Source organism: Mirounga leonina, unplaced genomic scaffold (genome assembly GCF_011800145.1).
Source record: "Mirounga leonina isolate KUSES-001 unplaced genomic scaffold, KU_Mleo_1.0 Mir_178, whole genome shotgun sequence".
In the NCBI taxonomy this organism is placed as follows: Eukaryota; Metazoa; Chordata; class Mammalia; order Carnivora; family Phocidae; genus Mirounga; species Mirounga leonina.
Window position 1 is genome coordinate 18,670,267 of NW_023270464.1, and position 18,167 is coordinate 18,688,433.

General features: G+C 40.7%; 1 non-coding gene and 1 pseudogene across 1 annotated transcript; one reads left to right on the forward strand and one right to left on the reverse strand.

Annotated features, from left to right (window-relative positions):
* Nucleotides 1-430: 430 nt before the first annotated feature.
* LOC118023259 lies at nucleotides 431-594 on the forward strand. Its single transcript, XR_004682727.1, has one exon. It is a non-coding gene; the product is annotated as a U1 spliceosomal RNA (small nuclear RNA).
* Nucleotides 595-16,219: 15,625 nt separating this feature from the next.
* LOC118023160 lies at nucleotides 16,220-17,587 on the reverse strand (annotated as a pseudogene).
* Between the last annotated feature and the right edge of the window lie 580 nt (nucleotides 17,588-18,167).

Sequence of the window (18,167 nt, forward strand, 5' to 3'; positions counted from 1 at the left end):
CTCTCATGCACACACACACACTCCCATTAGATAGAGAGAAAAAAACCTTTCAGTTTCTTGCCAAGTCTAATAAACAGAGCTGCCTTTGTCATTTGTAAAAGTGTGGCTGTCCCTCCTTCTGGAAAGTGATAGTATTGTTTTTCTGCATGGACTACACATTGTGTGTGTGTGTGTGTGTGTGTGTGTGAAGCAGGAGGGAAATGAAGGAGAGGGTTCTAGGGAGACAGCACCATAGTGTAACCAAACACAAAACATAATGTCAACCCTATAAAATTAAGAGGTGGGGTTCCCAAATCAGTCACCTTCAATTGGGGAAGCTAGAGTGTGAGGAGAGTGGTGGTCTTTTCTGACAACTTATTCATCGTCTAAGACAATTCCATGATCAAAAATATCTTTGAGAAAAAAGTGCCTTAAAATTTTTTAAAAAACGATACTTACCTGGCAGGGGAGATACCATGATCACGAAGGTGGTTTTCCCAGGGCGAGGCTTATCCATTGCACTCCGGATGTGCTGACCCCTGCGATTTCCCCAAATGTGGGAAACTCGACTGCATAATTTGTGGTAGTGGGGGACTGCGTTCGCGCTTTCCCCTGGTTACTTCCGTTTACTAAAGAAAGATTTCTGGGGGCGCCTTGGTGGCTCAGTCGTTAAGTGTCCGCCTTCAGCTCAGGTCATGGTCTCAGGGTCCTGGGATCGAGCCCCGCATCGGGCTCCCTGCTCGGCGGAGAGCCTGCTTCTCCCTCTCCCTCTCTCTGCTGCTCTGCCTACTTGTGCTCTCTCTCTCTGTGTTAAACAAATAAATAAAAATCTTTAAAAAAAAATTTTTTTTTAAACGAGAATATAGCAACGTGTTAACAATGGTTATCTTTGGGTGGGAGGGAAAGGGGGCAAGTTATGGCTAATCTGTTCCTTTTATTTCAACTACTCTGCATCTTCCTGTTCTATTTTTGATGTTAAACTGAAGGGAGAAGAGAAAAGATATCAATGTAAAGGAGAACTCACTGACACAGAGAAAATCTCAACAAAGCCTGATGTAGCCAAAGATGCATGGGCTACCTTCCATGTCCAGTTATTGGAGGGTTAATCAGAAAACATCACTTGTAAAAACTTTTTAAAAAATGTGTTTTATAATATTGCTCCTTTTGGCCCAAGGATTATAAACTGAATACAGCTGAGTCTTCCTCATTGTCCCAAGAATGATTCAGGATCATTTTCTGAACATCACTTCTTTTTAAACAGGAAAGAGGGCTAAATCCATATTGACTCCAAAAAAACATAGACAAATGGGTTCAGTTATTACAATATCATGCCCCCCTCATTCTCTTTCTCCCCATCAAAGCAGAATGCATATATAGAATGCTAATGAATCAAAACATTGAATGATTAAGACTTTAACAGAAAAATAGGGACTTCAGCTAAGAGATGCAACTGAATAAATATATAACATTTCCACTCCTTCATTACATCACATTAAAGTAACAATGAGAGGATCTTTTAAAAAAATAAACAAACCATAAGGATAAGAAAGAGAGAAAAGACAATACCTATAGAATTTAGGAAACTGGAAAGCAGAAAGTATAAGTGGCACCTGGCATAGACTCAGGAATGTAGAACCCTAAGCCAGCAATGGGAAAGCAACCAGGATAACCCAAATGCTCAAGAATTGGCAGTGTAATTTACCTCTGGATGCAAAGGTTGAAGGACAAAGACAGGGCTGAATTCTATTTAATGAGCTGGTAGAGCCCAGATCATCTACCTACTCCTTCAGGTCTCAGCACTCTAGAGATTTCTTCTCTGGGGGTAAAATGCAGTGTCTCTGGGAAGGAGCTCTCCATACACAGAGTCCGGAAAACACTTGCAATATGTGATATTTACAAAGTGAATATGAGATCTCCCACTTCTCCTCCCATTTGGTTATAAAAAGGATATCAGACACTCAGGCAGGAGATAAGAAGATTCTTCTCTGGAAAGAATCTCACCTGCCCAAATGAAAAATGTCTAAAGATGCTGGTATCAAAGTGGGGAGGTGGGCAGTTCCCAGTAAACCAACACAGCCAGATCACCTTCCAAGGAAGCCACAAACACAGAGCTTCTAACAGCTTTTAGGGGCTCCATTTATTAACAGAAACAAGCAGCTAAGGGTCACCAGACATCGGAGGAAAGCTTCTAACATGAAAGGCAGAGACCAGAGCAAAAAGACAAATAAAAGCGACTGTGTGAGGAGATAAAACCTTCAAAAACCCATAATGAGTATCCTCAAAGAGATAAGAGCCGACTGTTATTTTCATGAAACAAGAACTCAGTCCAGAAAATAAGACAGTTCTTTAAAATTAAAAATATGAGAGCAGAACTTTTTAAAATCCTCATTAGAAGAATAAGAAGACAAAGTTGAGTATAATGAATTTAGTCTTATTTGGGGCAAAAATAAAGCTAAAAGAAAAAGAACTGGAACAAAATTTTAAAAAGCAGGAAGATTAGAAGAGGCTCAATACCAAAATAATCAGAATTCCAGAGAGAGAGAGAAAGAAACAGAGGCAGAGAGAGAGAGATTCAGGGACAGGAAAACAGACAGAAAAAGAATAGACAAGAAGAAGAAGGGAAGAGGAGGAGGAGGAGGGAAAGGAAGAGGGGGAGGGAGGAAGGAAGGGGAGGAGCAGGAGGAGAAGGAGAAATGTTCCCACAGTTGAAAGGCATAACTTCCCATATTGAAGCAGATGAAAATAAACACCCAGCAAGGCACACCATCTTGAAAATTTGGAAGATAGAACAAAGAGAATAGTCCAATAGTTTCCAAGAAGAAGAAAAAATGATTTACAAAGGATGAAGAATCAGTGTGGTTTCGGGCTTCTGAATAGCAACACCAGAAACTAGAGGAGAATGGAGTAATATGTTCCAAATCTGAAGGGAACAATTATTTCCAACGAAGAATGCTACACCCCACCAATCACAATGGATCCCTTATCAGGACGTTATTGGAAGATGGGTGGCACCAAAGTGAGAGAGTATTTTTAAAAAAGAACTAAGGAAGGTATGGTATCTAAGAAATGGGGGTTCAACCCAATAAAAAAAGCCAAAACAATTTTCATGTTGAAGGTAAAGGGAGACCCCAAGTTGACAATAGCACATGCTGGCCAGAGACGACCACTCCATGTTGTGGCAAGAAACAAGCTCTAAAAGACTCCGAGCAGATAAAATATGTAGAATGCTTGGGGCTTTAAGGTTACTAAAGCAGAAATTAGCAACAGGAAGAGCTTAGGGATGATTTAACTACATAGAAAACTAAAACAACTCAGAAAGCAATTGTTAACTTCGGAGAAAGCAAATATTACACCAGAAAGGAAAATATTTCATAGCATATATATACATATGGCTCTGCTATGAAAAGCATTTATTTAAAGTCATAAAAATGTAAATGCTGAATATTGATCTAACCAAAGTGGTATGACTATTTGGGGAGGATGGGGTGAAGGAGAGGATAAGAAATGTGCTGATATAAAGAAAAGTGAAAGGAGAAATTACAGAATGCTTAAATCCCCCAGAATGGAGAAGTAACAATAAATATATTATTTAGAGATACGAAAGCTACCAAAAGAAGTAGCTATGACAATTGAAAGTGACTGTCTCTGAAGAGCACAGAACGTGGGCACTGGAGGCAGGAGAATGCTAGGATTTATAATAAGATTTATAGAATCACTTGACCCTTTAAACAACATGCATGTGAAAAGTTCTAACTTCAAAGTCAATTTTTAAAGAATTTCCAGACACACACACATATAATGGATATAGGCTACATCCAAAACAGAAAAGCAAACCTTTACCTAGAAGAAAAGGAAAATGGAGGAAGTGGTTTGTCTGGAACCAAAAAAGAATGAGAAGGCATCGTGGAAAATGAGAGAGATCAACATCACAAATAAGAAGGAGACATCAAAGCCTAATTTTCATCCTTCCAACACTGCCCAGGGCTTTCAACTTTGGAAGAGCAATCATTTGCATTACAAGTTTCACTTCAACAGGTGTTGGCATGGAATGGTTGATTAAGGATATGGAGCAAGAAGCACTGTCATGGCAATGAAATGGAGAGGAAAAGACAGCATTTACATGTTGTTCAATTCATACCCATGAAGAAATCCACAAAGACCAACTGGTTGACTAGTGATTGATGGGTGCAGACCTAATACCAGCTATAGATAAAGAGATCTCCCCCACCCTGGCCCTTTCTCCCTCATTACACCAACAAAGGGATGGATTTGGAAGGATGGGATACCCCACTCACAGGCTCTTGTCTGGCAGAGGAGTGTGTCCATAGGGGCTTTGTTTGAGAATGTCCCAAAAGTTCCCTCAGAACCTCTGAAAATGCCTCCTCACATCAAGAACTCCATAAGCTGTGTTTCTTTCTCTGCTGAAACAATCCTGTTAGGAGAAGACAATCTTAAATCAATTCTTCTCGCCAAACTGAAAAGTTCTGACACTGATGAAGGCCATTCAAACAAGATGGGATAGCCTTTCCTGGGACAGAGTGGTACAAACCAACAGAGTAGGTTTGTATTCCCTTGTTTGTGTTTCTCCCCCAGAAAAAAAAGATTTATTTCTTTTCATTGATCTGGGCTTGCCTCATGATATGTATTAATCGTGATATTATTGACATGTAACCTTGTGGAAGTTTAAGATGCACAACCGTTGATTCGAGTATTTCTATATAAGCAATATGATTATGAAGGTAGTGTTAATTAACACTTCTACATCACATAATTATTTATTTTTGTGGTGAGAACATGTAAGATCTAGTCTCTTAGCAACTTTGAAGTATATAATAAAGTACTGTTGGCTACAATCATTATGCTGTGCATTAGATCTCCAGAACTTACTCATCTTTGAGTTGCAAGTTTATACTTTTTGACCAACATCTCCCCAATTCCCCCACCCCCGTGCCCGGGTCGGGGTGCACTGGGAGAATTCCTCTCCAACACCCTCTGAGGCTTATTCCTCTCTTTCCCATATTCCTACTGCCTGTGAATTCTGATCACATATTCCTTTCAGAGAGGCACTTATATCACTGATTAGCTATAGTCAAGTGGCTCTTCCTGGGACTCCAAGGAAGCAAGCCGTTGCTTTTCATTATATGTCAATTTGATTAATTTAACTATGAGATCAATGCTATAGTTTTTATCTCTGGATTCTTGTGGGGAGGTCCCATGGATTGCTTCAAGAACTTGACCTCCCTCTAAACCTCTAACTTGTGTAACTCTAGACAACTACTTAACTTCTTTCTCATCTATGAGAGGGAAACATAGTTACGATGCTGTCATGAGTCTGCAACGAAATAATGACCATAAAATTCCTAGCCTAGAGTCCTCACACAGTGTTGAATAGAATAATCTAATTCTTTTCCCTCTGAGGCCACACCATACGCAGGACCCTAAGACAACCACAGCTCTGGGGAGCAGGATAAACACAAGGCTCAGACCAAAGCATTAAAGCCTTGGCTAACTGGCTGCTCTGTGTTCTGGTCACTCACTTGCTACCTGACTCTACCTGCCCTCACCCCCAGGGAGCAAGCACCACAAATGCAAGTTCTGCCCTGCACTTCTTGGAAGAAAGGTAAGGAGCAAAGAGGCCCACCCTGAACTTCAGACAGTAATAGGATTCCAGCCACAAACAAGGGTTATTCAAAAGGTAATGGAGAGCGCTGTGAATTGTGCAAGACTGTTGAATCTCAGATCTGTACCTCTGAAACAAATAATGCAATATATGTTAAGGAAAAAAAAAAGAAGAAGGTAGCAGGAGGGGAAGAATGAAGGGGGGAAATCGGAGGGGTAGACGAACCATGAGAGACGATGGACTCTGAGAAACAAACTGAGGGTTCTAGAGGGGAGGAGGGGTGGGAGGATGGGTTAGCCTGGTGATGGGTATTAAAGAGGGCACGTTCTGCATGGAGCACTGGGTGTTATGCACAAACAATGAATCATGGAACACTACATCTAAAACTAATGATGTAATGTATGGGGATTAACATAACAATAAAAATTTTTTTTGAAAAAAGGTAATGGAGAAATCCCAATGCGAGGCTCCTCCACCCTGCCAGACAAATGGCCCCTTTTCTCTGTAATCCTAGTTCAGAGCCACGGGTCTCCTTCCAGCTGACTCACGAAGCCAAACAAAGTGCTTCTAGCCAATTCCTCTTTGAAAGGGGCAGCTGCTCAGGTGATGTGCAGTGTAAGCCATTTCGGCTGGCCTGGGGGTCCTACCAGAGCAATTGGGGAAGGTGCTCTGCTCTCAGCCACTCACAGCCAAAGGTTGAGATGTGTGCAGTGGTGGAGCACGGGCTCAAAAATGGGAAGAAAATCACCGCCTTCATTTTTATCTCACTGGCAGAGCGGAAGTTATAAAAGCCGATTTCTGAGCAGCGAACCAGAAATGAGTTCATCTCCCCTGTTAGTTGCATTTCCCCAGGCAAACCTTGGTATCTCTTCAGTGAGGAAAAGAGGTGGAATTAGGTCTGTGAGACCCCTGTTCACATTAGGGTTCTCTTCTGCAAACATGTCTACCTTATAAATATTCTGCTACACACGAGACAGTAAAGGGAAACAGAACAGCTACTGTTACAGGATAATGGAAACTTTCTATCTTCCCCAAGTTTTGCATTTGAGCCAAAGCTTCAGTACCAAACAATAGTTGTCAAGAAACTCCTCATTTAAAGTAAGGTCCTAGACCCTCTATGCAAGGTTGCAAAGGGTAAAGTAGAGAGCCAGTTTCACCAGTGTAGACTATTATTTACTCCCAAGCTTTATTTAAAATTTCACTGGAGGCTTAGAGTGAGGACTTCTTTAAAAAGAGGTACGTGCCAGGGGCACCTAGGTGGCTGAGTCAGTTAAGTGTCTGCCTTCAGCTCAAGTCATGATCTCAGGGTCCCAGGGTGCTGGGATCGAGCCGCATGTGGGGCTCCCTGCTCATCAGGGAGTCTGCTTCTCCCTCTCCCTCTGCCCCTCCTCCTGCTTGTGCTCACATGCTCTCTCTCTCAAATAAATAAATAAAATCTTTTAAAAAGGGGGGGTATAGGCCATACGTTCCCCCTCGTCACACCTTTCTCATAGGTGGGGAAATGCTTTCCCCTCAGTTTAAGGCAGGTGAGCTGCCTGAAGATGAGCCTCAAAGCAACCACTCAGAGAGATTGACAGGTGCTCCTGAAGTTTTAAGAACTCCGGGACTGCCGTGCACATCTGAGTAAAGATATTTTTTTTTCAATTTTTTTATTGTTATGTTAATCCCCATACATTACATCATTAGTTTTAGATGTAGTGTTCCATGATTCATTGTTTGTGCATAACACCCAGTGCTCCATGCAGAACGTGCCCTCCTCAATACCCTCACCAGGCTAACCCATCCTGCCACGCCCTCCCCTCTAGAACCCTCAGTTTGTATTTCAGAGTCCATCGTCTCTCATGATTCATCTACCCCTCCAATTTCCCCCCCTTCATTCTTCCCCTCCTGCTATCTTCTTTTTTTTTTTTCTTAACATATATTGCATTATTTGTTTCAGAGGTACAGATCTAAGATTCAACAGTCTTGCACAATTCACAGCGCTTACCAGACCACATACCCTCCCCAGTGTTTATCACCCAGTCACCCCATCCCTCCCACACCACCCCCCACTCCAGCAACACTCAGTTTGTTTCCTGAGATTAAGAATTCCTCATATCAGTAAGGTCATATGATACATGTCTTTCTCTGTTTGACTTATTTCGCTCAGCACAATACCCTCCAGTTCCATCCACGACATTGCAAATGGCAAGATCTCATTCCTTTTGATGGCTGCATAATATTCCATTGTATATATATACCACCTCTTCTTTATCCATTCATCTGTCAATGGACATCTTGGCTCTTTCCACAGTTTGGCTATTGTGGACATTGCTGCTATAAACATCGGGGTGCACGTAGCCCTTCAGATCCCTACTTTTGTAACTTTGGGGTAAATACCCAGTAGTGCAATTGCTGGATCATATGGTAGCTCTATTTTCAACTTTTTGAGGAACCTCCATACTGTTTTCCAGAGTGGCTGCACCAGCTTGCATTCCCACCAACAGTGTAGGAGGGTTCCCCTTTCTCCACATCCCCGCCAACATCTGTCATTTCCTGATTTGTTAATTTTAGCCATTCTGACTGGTGTGAGCCATTCTGACTGGTGTGGTATCTCATTGAGGTTTTGATTTGGATTTCCCTGATGCCGAGCGATGTTGAGCACTTTTTCATGTGTCTGTTGGCCATTTGGATGTCTTCTTTGCTGAAATGTCTGTTCATGTCTTCTGCCCATTTCTTGATTGGATTCTTTGTTCTTTGGGTGTTGAGTTTGATGAATTCTTTATAGATTTTGGATACTAGCCCGTTATCTGATATGTTATTTGCAAATATCTTCTCCCATTCTGTTGGTTGTCTTTTGGTTTTGTTGACTGTTTCCTTTGCTGTGCAAAAGCTTTTTATCTTGATGAAGTCCCAATAGTTCATTTTTGCCCTTGCTTCCCTTGCCTTTGGCGATGTTTCTAGGAAGAAGTTGCTGCGGCTGAGGTCGAAGAGGTTGCTGCCTGTGTTCTCCTTTAGGATTTGGATGGACTCCTGTCTCACATTGAGGTCTTTCAACCATTTGGAGTCTATTTTTGTGTGTGGTATAAGGAAATGGTCCAGTTTCATTCTTCTGCATGTGGCTATCCAATTTTCCCAACACCATTTGTTGAAGAGACTGTCTTTTTTCCATTGGACATTCTTTCCTGCTTTGTCAAAGATGAGTTGACCATAGAGTTGAGGGTCCATTTCTGGGCTCTCTATTCTGTTCCATTGATCTATGTGTCTGTTTTTGTGCCAGTACCATACTGTCTTGATGATGACAGCTTTGAAATGGAGCCAGAAGTCCGGAATTGTGATGCTGCCAGCTTTGCTCTTCTTTTTCAACATTCCTCTGGCTCTGCAGGGTCTTTTCTGGTTCCATACAAATTTTAGGATTATTTGTTCCATTTCTTTGAAAAAAGTGGATGGTATTTTTATGTGGATTGCATTGAATGTGTAGATTGCTCTAGGTAGCATTGACATCTTCACAATATTTGCTCTTCCAATGCATGAGCATGGAACATTTTTCCATTTCTTTGTGTCTTCCTCAATTTCTTTCATGAGTATTTTATAGTTTTCTGAGTACAGAATCTTTGCCTCTTTGGTTAGATTTATTCCTAGGTATCTTATGGTTTTGGGTGCAATTGTAAATGGAATCGACTCCTTAATTTCTCTTTCTTCTGTCTTGTTGTTGGTGTATAGGAATGCCACTGACTTCTGTGCATTGATTTTATATCCTGCCACTTGACTGAATTCCTGTATGAGTTCTAGCAGTTTTGGGGTGGAGTCTTTCAGGTTTTCCACATAAAGTATCATATCATCTACAAAGAGTGAGAGTTTGACTTCTTCTTTGCCAATTTGGATGCCTTTTATTTCTTTTTGTTGTCTGATTGCTGTGGCTAGGACTTCTAATGCTATGTTGAACAGCAGTGGTGATAGTGGACATCTATGCCCCGTTCCTGACCTTAGGGAGAAAGCTCTCAGTTTTTCCCCATTGAGAATGATATTCGCTGTAGGTTTTTCACAGATGGCTTTTATGATATTGAGGTATGTACCCTCTATGCCTATACTCTGAAGAGTTTTGATCAAGAAAGGATGCTGTACTTTGTCAAATGCTTTTTCTGCATCCATTGAGAGGACCATATGGTTCTTGTTCTTTCTTTTGTTAATGTATTGTATCACGTTGATTGATTTGCAGATGTTGAACCAACCTTGCAGCCCAGGTATAAATCCCACTTGGTCGAGGTGAATAATCCTTTTAATGTACTGTTGGATCCTATGGGCTAATATTTTGGTGAGAATTTTTGCAACAATGTTCATCAAGGATATTGGTCTGTAATTCTCCTTTTTGATGGGGTCTTTGTCTGGTTTTGAGATCAAGGTAATGCTGGCCTCATAAAATGAGTTTGGAAGTTTCCCTTCCATTTCTATTTTTTTGAACAGTTTCAGAAGAATAGGTATTAATTCTTCTTGAAATGTTTGGTAGAATTCCCCTGGGAAGCCATCTGGCCCTGGGCTTTTGTTTTTTGGGAGATTTTTGATGACTGCTTCAATTTCCTTCGTGGTTATAGGTCTGTTCAGGTTTTCTATTCCTTCCTGGTTCAGTTTTGGTAGTTGATACATCTCTAGGAATGAATCCATTTCTTCCAGGTTATCTAATTTGCTGGCACAGAGTTGCTCATAATATGTTCTTATAATTGTTTGTATTTCTTTGGTGTTGCTTGTGATCTCTCCTCTTTCATTCATTATTTTGTTGATTTGGGTCCTTTCTCTTCTCTTTTTGATAAGTCTGGCCAGGGATTTATCAATCTTGTTAATTCTTTCAAAGAATCAGTTCCTCGTTTTGTTGATCTGTTCTACTGTTCTTTTAGTTTCTATTTCATTGATTTCTGCTCTGATCTTTATTATTTCTCTTCTCCTGCTGGGTTTAGGCTTTATTTGCTGTTCTTTCTCCAGCTCCTTTAGGTGGAGGGTTAGGTTGTGTACTTGAGACCTTTCCTGTTTCTTGAGAAAGGCTTGTATTGTTATATACTTTCCTCTTAGGACTGCCTTTGCTGCATCCTAAAGATTTTGAACAGTTGTGTTTTCATTTGCATTTGTTTCCCTGAATTTTTTTAATTCTTCCTTAATTTCCTGGTTGACCCATTCATTCTTCAGTAGGATGCTCTTTAGCCTCCATGTATTTGAGTTCTTTCCGACTTTCCTCTTGTGATTGAGTTCTAGTTTCAAAGCATTGTGGTCTGAAAATAGGTAGGGAATGATCCCAATCTTTTGGTACCGGTTGAGACCTGATTTATGACCTAGGATGGGATCAATCTGGAGAATGTTTCATGGGCACTAGAAAAGAATATGTATTCCGTTGCTTTGGGATGGAATGTTCTGAATAGGTCTATGAAGTCCATTTGGTCCAGTGTGTCATTTAGTGTCTTTATTTCCTTGTGATCTTTTGCTTAGATGATCTGTCCATTTCAGTGAGGGGGGTGTTAAAGTCCCACACTATTATTGTATTGTTGTTGATGTGTTTCTTTGCTTTTGTTATTAATTGGCTTATATAAGTGGCTGCTCCCATGTTAGGGAAATAGATATTTATAATTTTTAGATATTGTTGCATAGACCCTTTAAGTAGGATATAGTGTCCTTCCTCATCTCTTATTACAGTCTTTGGCTTAAAATCTAATTTGTCTGATATAAGGATTGCCACCCCAGCTTTCTTTTGGTGTCCATCAGCATGGTAAATGGTTTTCCACCCCCTCACTTTCAATCTGGGGCTGTCTTCAGGCCTAAAATGAGTCTCTTGCAGACAACATATCAATGGGTCTTGTTTTTTAATCCAATCTGATAGCCTGTGTCTTTTGATTGGGGCATTTAGCCCATTTACATTCAGGCTAACTATTGAAAGATAGGAATTTAGTGCCATTGTATTGCCTGTAAGGTGACTGTTACTGTATATTGTCTGTGTTCCTTTCTGGTCTATGTTGCTTTTAGGCTCTCTCTTTGCTTAGAGGACCCCTTTCAAGATTTCTTGTAGAGCTGGTTTTGTGTTTGCAAATTCCTTTAGTTTTTGTTTGTCCTGGAAGCTTTTTATCTCTCCTTCAATTTTCAATGACAGCCTAGCTGGATATAGTATTCTTGGCTGCATATTTTTCTCGTTTAGTGCTCTGAATATATCCTGCCAGTCCTTTCTGGCCTGCCAGGTCTCTGTGGATAGGTCTGCTGCCAATCTAATGTTTCTACCATTGTAGGTTACAGATCTCTTCTCCCGAGCTGCTTTCAGGATTTTCTCTTTTCTCTGAGACTCGTAAGTTTTACTATTAGATGTCGGGGTGTTGACCTATTTTTATTGATTTTGAGAGGGGTTCTCTGTGCTTCCTGGATTTTGATGGCTGTTTCCTTCCCCAAATTAGGGAAGTTCTCTGCTATAATTTCCTCCATTATACCTCTGCCCCTCTCTCTCTTTCTTCTTCTTCTGGGATCCCAATTATTCTAATGTTGTTTCATCTTATGGTGTCACTTATCTCTCGAATCCTGCCCTCGTGATCCAGTAGTTGTTTATCTCTCTTTTTCTCAGCTTTTTTATTTTCCATCATTTGGTCTTCTATATCACTGATTCTCTCTTCTGCCTCATTTATCCTAGCAGTTAGCACCCCCATATTTGATTGCACCTCATTAATAGCCTTTTTGATTTCTACTTGGTTAGATTTTAGTTCTTTTACTTCTCCAGAAAGAGTTTCTCTAATAACTTCCATGCTTTTTTCAAGCCCAACTAGTATCTTTAAAGTGATGATTCTGAACTCTAGATCTGACATCGTACTAATGTCTGTATTGAGTAGGTCCCTGGCAGTCAGTACTAGCTCTTGTTCTTTTTGTTGAGGTGATTTTTTCTGTCTTGTCATTTTGTCCAGAGGAGAATAGATTAATGAGAGAACAAAATGCTAAGAGAGTAACCATGTCCCCAGAAAATATACTCTAAACAAATCAGAAAACACCTGAAGCAGTGGGAAAAGAAAGGGAAAGAGAGAAAAAAGAAAAAGAAAAATATAAAGATAAAAACAAACAAAAACAGAACAAAACAAAAAAAAACAGAATGTGATCAAATATGATCAGGCTGGTATATAGATCAGTGCCACACACTAGATTTTGGGTGTATTTTGGTCTGTTAGAAGAAAGTGCCTCCCAAAATTTTAAAGAAAGAAAAACTTATATATGTACAAAAATAAGGGTTGATATGATGAAGGGATGGAATATGACTGTAAAGATGGAAATTATAAAAAATTTTATAAAAGGAATTGATAAGAAGTTGTTTGAAAAAAGAAAGAATAGGATTTAAAAAAAGAAAAGAAAAAAAGGAGAGAGAATGTGATCAGGCAGGGGTAGAAAAAACCATACACTAGAGATTTAGGGTATATTTTGATCTGTTAGAAGAAACTATCTCAAAAATTTTAAAGAGAGAACAACTTATATATATATGCCAAAAATACAGGTAACTACTATGAAGGGATAGAATATGACTCTAAAAATGAAAAATAAAAATGTTTTTTAAAAAAGGGATTGATAAGATGTTGGTTGAAAAAGGGAAAAAGAAAAATTCAAAAAAAAATTAACTTTGAAAGACTAAAGAATCATGGTAAAAAAGCCATGAATTCTATGTGCATTATTCCCCTAGCGCTGGAGTTCTGCCATTCTCATTGATGGGTAAACTTGGTCTTGGCTGGCTGTTCTCACTGATCTTCTGGGGGAGGGGCCTGTTGCCGTGGTTCCCAAATGTCTTCGCCGGAGGCGGAATTGCCCCACCCTTGCCCCCTCCCGGCTAAGTAATCTGCTCGGGTTTGCTCTCCGGAGCTTTTGTTTCCTGTCAGCTTTTCGTACAGCTTTGGAGGCAGAGAGTGAAAATGGCAGCCTCCCAATCTCTGCCCTGGAGGAGCCGAGAACTCAGGGCCCCGCTCCTCAGTGAGCCCTCAGAGAAAAGCCATCAATCACTCCCGTCTCCCCGGTCTCCGGCTGCACTCCGTGCTCACCCGGCCTGTGACTGAGCATTTCTATCTCTGGCACATGACCCCGTGTGGAGTCTCCAAACCCAGCAGATCCCTGCGGTGCACTCCCACACAGCTCCTCCTGGGGGAGGAAGGGGAGTCTCCCTGGATCTGCCGCTTGTTGGGTCCCTGATGGAGGAGCAGTGGCCCGACTGTGCCGCGGATCACGGTTTATGGCAACCCCGAGCTGAGAGCCCGCGCCTGGGCTCCGCCTCTGCAGCCGGCTTCCCTGCTCCATTACCTGGGAGCTCTGCCGCACTCAGGCACCCCCGGTCTTTCTGTGACCCCGAGGGTCCTGAGACCACACTGTCCCACGAGGGTTCCACCCCCTGCTTAGCCACCGGAGTGACGTCCCTCAGCGGAGCAGACTTCCAAAAGTTCCGATTTTGTGCTCCGTGGTTCTATCACTTGCCGGAAGCAGCCGATGGAGGCCCCTCCCCTGCCATCTAGCCTCCCGAATATCGCCTCGGATTCACTTCTCCGCACGTCCTACCTTCCAGAAAGTGGTCGCTTTTCTGATGAGAGAGTTGTTGCTCTTCTTTTCTTCAATCTCTTGTTGAGTTTGTAGGTGTTCAGAATGGTTTGATCCCTATCCAGCTGAATTCCTGAGAGGAGACGAAATCCAGGTCTACTCCTCTGCCATATTGCCACATCTGAGTAAAGTTCAAAGGCAAGAGGGTTGGACTGGAAGAAGGGGGCAGAAAGAAGAAAGAACTAAATTGGGAGTGGCCCATACTTCAAGTTAGGTTGCCCAGAGGGGTGTGTGTGTGTGTGTGTGTGTGTGTGTGTGTGTGTGTTTTCCAAACACCCAATATAAACTCCACGATAGGGAACCAGCCATAGATCTTAAAAAAGACTGCCCCCAAAAGCTTCCTACCAGGGGTAAGTCAATCTCAGCAGGAAGAGGCTGCACCATGCCATCAGAGGTAGGTGGTTAGGGGCACTGTAAGTGGCCATCCAGAAAAGGTATTACCTAAGGTATTACAGGAACTATAGTCAGAGATTTCTACTAGGGAAATCTCTGCAGAACCCACAGATAGGTCCCTTGAGAAAGGGCTGGGAACTGTGCACCTGCACCCAGAAAGGGATACCAGATGCAATTGACCTATTCAATAAGACTCCCTGTTTCTCCTCTCTCCCTTCCTCTTAGTCAACCCTGCAAGGGCCAGAAGTCACTACTAAGAAGGTATATGACTGGACAAACACACACCAAACACACTGCCTTCCTCCCCCTCCCCCCTACAGGTTTCTTGAGGCTGTCACAAAGACGGGGAGGGATGAAGAGGTTTTTTGCCAATATTTTCTTATGAAGATTTTCAGACATTCAGCAAAAGTTGAAAAAAATTTACAGCAAACCCCTGTAGACCCACCACCTATCTTTCTCACATATCTACCCATCTCTCTATGCATTCATTACTCCATCTTAGTTTTTATGCATTTCAAAGTGAATTGTAGGGGCGCCTGGGTGGCTCAGTCAGTTAAGCGTCTGCCTTCGGCTCAGGTCATGATTCCAGGGTCCTGGGATCGAGCTCCGCATCGGGCTCCCTGCTCAGCGGGGAGTCTGCTTCTCCTTCTCCCTCTGCCCCTCCCCCTGCTTGGGCTCTCTCTTTCTCTCTCTCAAACAAATAAATAGAATCTTAAAAAAAAAAAAAAGTGAATTGTAGACATCAATATACATCTCCTAAATACCTCAGCATGCATTAACTAGAGTTCAGTACAGTTTTTGATAAAAAGGTTACATACAATGAAATCACAAATCTTAAGTATGTGTTTGTTGAGTTTTGACAAATATGTATGTATAACCCAAAACTCTTCAAACAAAGAACATTACTGTAACCCCCAAAAATCCCCTCATGTTTTCTCTCAGTAAATCCCCACCCACTTTTAGATTTTTTTCAAGCATATATTGGGTTGGCCAAATTTTAGAATTCCATGTAAATTAAACCATATAGTAATGACTCCTCTTTTCAGCAAAATGTTTTTGATATTCAACCCTATTGCTGTACATATCAATAGTTCTTTTACTTGTACTACTGAGTAGTATTCCACAGTTGGATTATGATACTTTGCTTATGCATTCTCATGTTTATGGACATGAGGATTGTGTCCAGTTTTTGGCTTTATGAATAAAGCTATTATGTTCTTCTACAAGTCTTGGTTTTTTTTAATATACATTTTCATTGAGTAAATACCTAATAGTGAAGTGACTGGATTTATAGGGTAAGTGTATGTTTACTTTTATAAGGAAATTCCAGAAACTTTCTAAAGTGATTGTACTTTATATTCCCACCAGCAATATGGGAGAATTTCAGTTGCTCCACATTCTTGCCAACATTATTGTTTAATCTTTCCAAACAACCATTTGGTGGGTGTGTAGTGGTATCTCATTGTGGTTTAATTTGTATTTCCTTGATGAATAATGATGTTGAGCCCTTTTTCCCATTTGTGTATCATCCTTGCAAAGTGTTTCCTGAAATCTTTTCTTCTTTTAGAGGGTGGATTTTGTTGTTGTTGCCATTGTTGTTTTATCTCTTTATTGTCAGGTTATAAAAAATCTTCACATACCCTCAAACCAAGTGCTCTGTCAGAAAATGGATTTATAAATATTTCCTCCCAGTCTGTGGCTTGCATATTCATTGTCTTAATGTATCTTTTGATTAGCAGAAGTTTTTACCAATTTTCCTGCTAGATTCTGTGTCAGTAGTTATAAGGTGTATTTTTCAAAAAATGTGTTCATCCACGCTGTTGAATCTGTCACCTTAAAGTTGTTCATAATAGTCTCTCTTTTTTCAGGTTTTATATATTTATTCAGAAAGTGATGCAACTATGGAATGACGCATTTTAGCACTATGAAATCCAATGCCTTGAAATCCTTTCGCCCCACAGTTCTATTTATTACAATTTTATAATCCTGAAGAAATTCTCTTATCTGAAGTTTTTCACGCATTCGGGTATTTTGCATGATGTCTGATGTGCTCAGTAATAAAGGCTGCAATGAAGTAGTAGCTATCATCATAACCCTCTTGTAATCCAAAAACAATAGGGACTTTCTTTTCTGTACCTGCAGCTATATGAAGTTATCAGGTAATTGTCCATCTGTAGGCAACTGGTCATCTTTTCCTTAATTAATTAGTATGTCCAGCTGAGCACCTAGATAGGACTTCACAAGTTGGGTAGCATCATCAGCCTTCCATTTACTTTGATCTGTTCCCAAATATCCACTAAAACCTTTTTTTTTTTTTTTTTTTGCCCCAAGAACAGAGCACTGGGTTGCAAATTGGAGCAAATACTGACACCGATTTTGGACTTTCCAGGATTCTTCAAAGCACAAATCAGAGTTCCGTGGCCTCCCCTAGAGTGGCCAAAAATAGACCTTCTTTGGGGGGTCTGTTGCAGAATTGGCATTTATGAGTTGGGGAAGTTCCGCAGTTATATAAGAGTACATTCTGTAGTTAGTTTTCTAAGGATCTTCAGTGACATCCACTTAAAACCTGGCACTGATGTCAAAGTTCCAGCTCTCATCTTCTCCTTTAATATTACCGCCATGAGGGCTGGCATCTGGAGCAATGACGACAAGGCCATGTTCAGAGGCAGCTTGATGATAACCATACTTTGATATAAAACTTTGTTCAGTGCAAGTTAAACCAGACAACCATGCAATGAAGGACATTTTCCAGTTTCTACCTCTGGTGGTAAGTAGATAGCAAATTTCATCTTGCAGTTCTGTTTGACACTGTCATGTTCAAAAACTTTCTACAATCCTCCAAAGCACTTGTTGCTGGAAATCTGTTTCAATGCCGTGCTTCTCCTGACCAACTGCTACTTCCTTTTTTGTCTGCACTAAAGGATGGATGATCCTTGAGGATTGGTGGCAGGCAGGGAAATGAGCAGCAACCAGAGTGGAAAGGTGGGGCCTCATCATTTAAACTTGTTCAGAATACTGTCTTACCCTCCTCATGTCCATAGGATCTGTAGTGATAACCCCTCTTTCACTTCTGATATGGAGAATTAGTGTTATCTCCCCTTTTTTGCATGATCAGAGTAGCTAATGGTTTAGTAATTTCAATCTTTTCAAAGAGCCAACTTTTGCTTTGTTAATTTTCTTTCTTTTCTGTTTTCATTTGTCCGACCTCTGCACTTTTATTTTTATAATTTCCTTCATACTACTTCCTTTGGGTTTTCTTTGACTTTTTTGTTCCCCCTGTCTTCTTCAGGCCATTGATTTTAGACCTTCCCCTTTTTCTAATATAAGCATATATAAGTTTCCCTCTAAGCACTACTACAGTTGTATTCTACAAATGTTGGTATGTTGTATTTCTTTATTAGCATTCAGATTATAATGTTTTCTATTTTCTCCTGTGATTTTTTTTTCTTTGACCCATGGATTATATTTCATCTCCAAACAGTTGAGACTTTCCTAGATATCTTATTGTTGATTTCTATTTTAATTTTATTGTGGTCAGGGAACATACTGTGTATGGTTTCAATTTGATTTAAACTATTGAATCTTTTTTTTATGACCCAGACTGTGATCTATG